Here is a 7,500-nt window from a genome sequence, read left to right as displayed (position 1 = left end):
CGAACCGGCGCGACACCTCCACGTGGCCCTCTCCCGGATTTTCAAGGTCCGAGGGGAAGATCGGGACACCGCCGCAACTGCGGTGCTCTTCGCGTTCCAAACCCTATCTCCCTGCTAGAGGATTCCAGGGAACTCGAACGCTCATGCAGAAAAGAAAACTCTTCCCCGATCTCCCGACGGCGTCTCCGGGTCCTTTTGGGTTACCCCGACGAGCATCTCTAAAAGAGGGGCCCGACTTATATCGGTTCCGCTGCCGGGTTCCGGAATAGGAACCGGATTCCCTTTCGCCCAACGGGGGCCAGCACAAAGTGCATCATGCTATGACGGCCCCCATCAACATCGGATTTCTCCTAGGGCTTAGGATCGACTGACTCGTGTGCAACGGCTGTTCACACGAAACCCTTCTCCGCGTCAGCCCTCCAGGGCCTCGCTGGAGTATTTGCTACTACCACCAAGATCTGCACCGACGGCGGCTCCAGGCAGGCTCACGCCCAGACCCTTCTGCGCCCACCGCCGCGACCCTCCTACTCGTCAGGGCTTCGCGGCCGGCCGCGAGGACCGGCCATGACTGCCAGACTGACGGCCGAGTATAGGCACGACGCTTCAGCGCCATCCATTTTCAGGGCTAGTTGCTTCGGCAGGTGAGTTGTTACACACTCCTTAGCGGATTCCGACTTCCATGGCCACCGTCCTGCTGTCTTAAGCAACCAACGCCTTTCATGGTTTCCCATGAGCGTCGATTCGGGCGCCTTAACTCGGCGTTTGGTTCATCCCACAGCGCCAGTTCTGCTTACCAAAAGTGGCCCACTTGGCACTCCGATCCGAGTCGTTTGCTCGCGGCTTCAGCATATCAAGCAAGCCGGAGATCTCACCCATTTAAAGTTTGAGAATAGGTTGAGGTCGTTTCGGCCCCAAGGCCTCTAATCATTCGCTTTACCGGATGAGACTCGTACGAGCACCAGCTATCCTGAGGGAAACTTCGGAGGGAACCAGCTACTAGATGGTTCGATTAGTCTTTCGCCCCTATACCCAGCTCCGACGATCGATTTGCACGTCAGAATCGCTACGGACCTCCATCAGGGTTTCCCCTGACTTCGTCCTGGCCAGGCATAGTTCACCATCTTTCGGGTCCCAACGTGTACGCTCTAGGTGCGCCTCACCTCGCAATGAGGACGAGACGCCCCGGGAGTGCGGAGGCCGCCGCCCCGTGAAGGGCGGGGAAGCCCCATCCTCCCTCGGCCCGCGCAAGGCGAGACCTTCACTTTCATTACGCCTTTAGGTTTCGTACAGCCCAATGACTCGCGCACATGTTAGACTCCTTGGTCCGTGTTTCAAGACGGGTCGTGAAATTGTCCAAAGCTGAAGCGCCGCTGACGGGAGCGATTATTCCGCCCGAGAGCATCCCGAGCCAACAGCGGCGCGGGTCCGGGGCCGGGCCAGGTAGGTCCGTCATCCGGGAAGAACCGCGCGCGCTTGCCGGGAGCCCGAGCGCCCAAAGGGGCGAATCGACTCCTCCAGATATACCGCCGAGCAGCCAGCCAGGACACCGGGGCTCTGCCCAACAGACGCGAACCGAGGCCCGCGGAAGGACAGGCTGCGCACCCGGGCCGTAGGCCGGCACCCAGCGGGTCGCGACGTCCTACTAGGGGAGAAGTGCGGCCCACCGCACACCGGAACGGCCCCACCCCGCGGCGAGTGGAAAGGCAACCGGACACGACCCCGCCGCGGATTGCTCCGCGCGGGCGGCCGGCCCCATCTGCCGAGGGCGGGGGCCAGTGGCCGGATGGGCGTGAATCTCACCCGTTCGACCTTTCGGACTTCTCACGTTTACCCCAGAACGGTTTCACGTACTTTTGAACTCTCTCTTCAAAGTTCTTTTCAACTTTCCCTCACGGTACTTGTTCGCTATCGGTCTCGTGGTCATATTTAGTCTCAGATGGAGTTTACCACCCACTTGGAGCTGCACTCTCAAGCAACCCGACTCGAAGGAGAGGTCCCGCCGACGCTCGCACCGGCCGCTACGGGCCTGGCACCCTCTACGGGCCGTGGCCTCATTCAAGTTGGACTTGGGCTCGGCGCGAGGCGTCGGGGTAGTGGACCCTCCCAAACACCACATGCCACGACAGGCGGCAGCCTGCGGGGTTCGGTGCTGGACTCTTCCCTGTTCGCTCGCCGCTACTGGGGGAATCCTTGTTAGTTTCTTTTCCTCCGCTTAGTAATATGCTTAAATTCAGCGGGTAGTCTCGCCTGCTCTGAGGTCGTTGTACGAGGTGTCGCACGCCACACCGCCAGCCGGCTGTGCACGCTACCGAGAAAGTACCGGTATGCGAACCGCCAGGCGACGGGCGCGCATCGCACGTTTAAGGAGACGCGGCCGGCCACACAGGCGACCACGACACTCCCACGTCTCCGAAGCGGGACAAACGCCGCGCGCTTCAGTATACGTAGCCGACCCTCAGCCAGACGTGGCCCGGGAACGGAATCCATGGACCGCAATGTGCGTTCGAAACGTCGATGTTCATGTGTCCTGCAGTTCACATGTCGACGCGCAATTTGCTGCGTTCTTCATCGACCCACGAGCCGAGTGATCCACCGTCCTGGGTGATCTTTTCCTTTTCAGTCTCCCACTGTCTCTTTCAAGACAGTAGCATTTGCGGGACTGAGGCGTCTGACGGCCCCTGTTCCACTATTTTTTTTTGTGTCCAACGGCCTCACAGCCGATGGGCGTCGTACGGCTCCACACCGGAGCGGACAGGCACTCGGGCGAACGTCATTCAAAACCGGCGCCAGGCGCCAGGTACCGCAGGCCAGCCGCTCCAGAGCTTCAGCGCTCGTACCACACAACAACAACACTTCCGCTAGTTTTGAGAGGCACGCGTGGTTCCGCACGCGGCGCACGGCCACTGCCGTACAGGTAGCGTGTTGCGCGACACGACACGACACGCACATCGAAAGACATGCAGTCTAGTCGGTAATGATCCTTCCGCAGGTTCACCTACGGAAACCTTGTTACGACTTTTACTTCCTCTAAATGATCAAGTTTGGTCATCTTTCCGGTAGCATCGGCAACGACAGAGTCGATGCCGCGTACCAGTCCGAAGACCTCACTAAATCATTCAATCGGTAGTAGCGACGGGCGGTGTGTACAAAGGGCAGGGACGTAATCAACGCGAGCTTATGACTCGCGCTTACTGGGAATTCCTCGTTCATGGGGAACAATTGCAAGCCCCAATCCCTAGCACGAAGGAGGTTCAGCGGGTTACCCCGACCTTTCGGCCTAGGAAGACACGCTGATTCCTTCAGTGTAGCGCGCGTGCGGCCCAGAACATCTAAGGGCATCACAGACCTGTTATTGCTCAATCTCGTGCGGCTAGAAGCCGCCTGTCCCTCTAAGAAGAAAAGTAATCGCTGACAGCACGAAGGATGTCACGCGACTAGTTAGCAGGCTAGAGTCTCGTTCGTTATCGGAATTAACCAGACAAATCGCTCCACCAACTAAGAACGGCCATGCACCACCACCCACCGAATCAAGAAAGAGCTATCAATCTGTCAATCCTTCCGGTGTCCGGGCCTGGTGAGGTTTCCCGTGTTGAGTCAAATTAAGCCGCAGGCTCCACTCCTGGTGGTGCCCTTCCGTCAATTCCTTTAAGTTTCAGCTTTGCAACCATACTTCCCCCGGAACCCAAAAGCTTTGGTTTCCCGGAGGCTGCCCGCCGAGTCATCGGAGGAACTGCGGCGGATCGCTGGCTGGCATCGTTTATGGTTAGAACTAGGGCGGTATCTGATCGCCTTCGAACCTCTAACTTTCGTTCTTGATTAATGAAAACATACTTGGCAAATGCTTTCGCTTCTGTTCGTCTTGCGACGATCCAAGAATTTCACCTCTAACGTCGCAATACGAATGCCCCCGCCTGTCCCTATTAATCATTACCTCGGGTTCCGAAAACCAACAAAATAGAACCGAGGTCCTATTCCATTATTCCATGCACACAGTATTCAGGCGGGCTTGCCTGCTTTAAGCACTCTAATTTGTTCAAAGTAAACGTGCCGGCCCACCGAGACACTCAACAAAGAGCACCCTGGTAGGATTTAAACGGGGTCCGCCTCGGGACGCGAAAGCACCCCTTCGGCTCGCCCCACCGGCAGGACGTCCCACGATACATGCCAGTTAAACACCGACGGGCGGTGAACCAACAGCGTGGGACACAAATCCAACTACGAGCTTTTTAACCGCAACAACTTTAATATACGCTATTGGAGCTGGAATTACCGCGGCTGCTGGCACCAGACTTGCCCTCCAATAGATACTCGTTAAAGGATTTAAAGTGTACTCATTCCGATTACGGGGCCTCGGATGAGTCCCGTATCGTTATTTTTCGTCACTACCTCCCCGTGCCGGGAGTGGGTAATTTGCGCGCCTGCTGCCTTCCTTGGATGTGGTAGCCGTTTCTCAGGCTCCCTCTCCGGAATCGAACCCTGATTCCCCGTTACCCGTTACAACCATGGTAGGCGCAGAACCTACCATCGACAGTTGATAAGGCAGACATTTGAAAGATGCGTCGCCGGTACGAGGACCGTGCGATCAGCCCAAAGTTATTCAGAGTCACCAAGGCAAACGGACCAGACAAGCCAATCCGATTGGTTTTGATCTAATAAAAGCGTCCCTTCCATCTCTGGTCGGGACTCTGTTTGCATGTATTAGCTCTAGAATTACCACAGTTATCCAAGTAACGTGGGTACGATCTAAGGAACCATAACTGATTTAATGAGCCATTCGCGGTTTCACCTTAATGCGGCTTGTACTGAGACATGCATGGCTTAATCTTTGAGACAAGCATATGACTACTGGCAGGATCAACCAGGGAGCTGCGTCAACTAGAGCTGAGCAGCCGGCCGCCCGGGAGTGTGTCCCGGGGGCCCGCGCGAACACGCAAGCGTCCGCTCAATTATTCTGCAAACAGGAGGAGGCCGAGCTCCCCTGCACGATACACCTCGAAACCCTCTCAGGTCCCGGCGGCGCGCAGCGCCGTCCTAGGTACTTGGTCGGTTTCGAGAGAGGCGCAATCGCCCGGAGTTAGGCGAGTAGACGGTTTTAGTGCGAACACCCTTGCTCCCAACTGAGCTTGCCGCTGCCGACAGAGGCCCGGGAGCGTGCTGTCGTGGCATTGCCGGCGGGAGACAACACGCGCCACCTATGGTGACCGGCAGCTCCAACGCCAGCGCCACACAAGGGCAAAGCCCCACTTGGGTGCAGAAGCGAACTCTCCCAGCACAGCGCACGCGCCAACACGTCCGCACAACTGCGATACAAACCACCTGCGAGAACCGCTGGGGCGACCGAGCAGCAGACGGCGTCGCGACGCCGAGTGCCAGGCGGCGGCGCATCCTCAACGCACACAGTCCTCAATCAGACCAGCACACTGCAGATGTCCACCGCGCTTCGCACCGGGCTCGGCTGAACCAACTTTGGCCGCCAGGCGCCGCGTGCAGGGTGCGCCGCAGCGTAGCTGCGCCGCCTGCCGAGCCCGTCGGCTGGCGCTCCTGCCACTCGGCGCCCCCCACCAGCCGCCTGTTGCGCGTGCGCCCACGCAGCGCGCGGCCAACACGCCGGGCGGCCCCCCTTCACCGGCCGGGAACAGTCCCACCAAGCCACCGCCGCGTATCGCTTCATACCCACATGGGCCTAGTCACGTGTGTGGATGTGGCGGGTACCGCTGAAACAACCGGTTAATAGCTGTACCGATCGTCGCCATCACAGATTCACCTCCAGCGTGAACAACCGCTCAACAACGGATTTCCAGTTCATTTGCGTATCTTGGGCAGTAAACGTAGATGTCCACCTACATTTGCGAATTCAACAATTCTTGCATGCCAGGATGTCATGTGTCACGACACGCTACATCAGACCACATACACACTGCGACATGTGCAGAAGAGAACACGTGGAAGGTGGCCCGCGCACGTATGCGATGTCCCTTCCGCGATCCACTGTCAACCGGCATCTGCGGCATGTCCCAGATATGGAACGCGGTCCACCAGGGTAGCACTTTGTGTGAGGCAATACGACAAAGTCGGAATACACGCGTCACTACATCACACGGCTCACGCTGACCTGACCTGACTCACCGCACCACCACCCCCAGCGACCCAGGGTGACATACAATGCGTTCGTACGTTCCTCCCACACGCCTCTACGGCGTACCACAGTGCAACCTAGCTGTTATTGGGAGACGAGACAAGTAGCATCGAGCACAACATATGGAAATTGAGATTCGACACCGTTGGGCACAGCCAGCGTACGGTCACACGTATCACACTACTTCACTCTGTACGTAACTACCGATGATCGGTACAGCGTGTGGGTTACGCGTACGACATCAGCGGACAATGGACACAGACCATACCACGACGTACACTGAGGGCGTCGACATCTGAACGCAACTGAACAGCTGCGAGGCTCATTTAACACTCAAACGCCAGACCGACCAGCTTGAGAGGACGGAGACACAAAGAGAGGGGCAGAGGGGGGGGGGGCGATATAGTCCTATTGCAGTACAATTGACAGTGGATAGCGGGAATATGTGGAAAGTAAGCAACACTCGCAAGACATCTACATGAGGATAACAACGACACCAGAGATTCCGAGCAGTGAACTATGTTAGGCAAAGGGACAACGTGGGTTAGGTTAAGGGACAACGTGGGTTAGGTTAAGGGACAACGTGGGTTAGGTTAAGGGACAACGTGGGTTAGGTTAAGGGACAACGTGGGTTAGGTTAAGGGACAACGTGGGTTAGGTTAAGGGACAACGTGGGTTAGGTTAAGGGACAACGTGGGTTAGGTTAAGGGACAACGTGGGTTAGGTTAAGGGACAACGTGGGTTAGGTTAAGGGACAACGTGGGTTAGGTTAAGGGACAACGTGGGTTAGGTTAAGGGACAACGTGGGTTAGGTTAAGGGACAACGTGGGTTAGGTTAAGGGACAACGTGGGTTAGGTTAAGGGACAACGTGGGTTAGGTTAAGGGACAACGTGGGTTAGGTTAAGGGACAACGTGGGTTAGGTTAAGGGACAAATTGAGTTAGGTTAAGGGACAAATTGAGTTAGGTTAAGGGACAAATTGAGTTAGGTTAAGGGACAAATTGAGTTAGGTTAAGGGACAAATTGAGTTAGGTTAAGGGACAAATTGAGTTAGGTTAAGGGACAACGTGGGTTAGGTTAAGGGACAAATTGAGTTAGGTTAAGGGACAAATTGAGTTAGGTTAAGGGACAAATTGAGTTAGGTTAAGGGACAAATTGAGTTAGGTTAAGGGACAAATTGAGTTAGGTTAAGGGACAAATTGAGTTAGGTTAAGGGACAAATTGAGTTAGGTTAAGGGACAAATTGAGTTAGGTTAAGGGACAAATTGAGTTAGGTTAAGGGACAAATTGAGTTAGGTTAAGGGACAAATTGAGTTAGGTTAAGGGACAAATTGAGTTAGGTTAAGGGATAATCTGGTACAACC

General features: G+C 56.1%; 2 non-coding genes and 1 pseudogene across 2 annotated transcripts; all 3 read right to left on the bottom strand.

Annotated features, from left to right (window-relative positions):
- The window catches only part of LOC126318487 (large subunit ribosomal RNA), a 4,792-nt pseudogene extending 2,531 nt beyond the window's left edge, over window positions 1–2,261 (bottom strand).
- Window positions 2,262–2,449: 188 nt separating this feature from the next.
- LOC126318476 (5.8S ribosomal RNA) lies at window positions 2,450–2,604 on the bottom strand. Its single transcript, XR_007557305.1, has one exon. It is a non-coding gene; the product is annotated as a 5.8S ribosomal RNA (ribosomal RNA).
- Window positions 2,605–2,972: 368 nt separating this feature from the next.
- Window positions 2,973–4,865, bottom strand: LOC126318508 (small subunit ribosomal RNA). Its single transcript, XR_007557330.1, has one exon. It is a non-coding gene; the product is annotated as a small subunit ribosomal RNA (ribosomal RNA).
- Between the last annotated feature and the right edge of the window lie 2,635 nt (window positions 4,866–7,500).

Source organism: Schistocerca gregaria, unplaced genomic scaffold, assembly GCF_023897955.1.
Source record: "Schistocerca gregaria isolate iqSchGreg1 unplaced genomic scaffold, iqSchGreg1.2 ptg000670l, whole genome shotgun sequence".
In the NCBI taxonomy this organism is placed as follows: Eukaryota; Metazoa; Arthropoda; class Insecta; order Orthoptera; family Acrididae; genus Schistocerca; species Schistocerca gregaria.
This window is presented reverse-complemented; position numbering and strand designations above follow the sequence as displayed.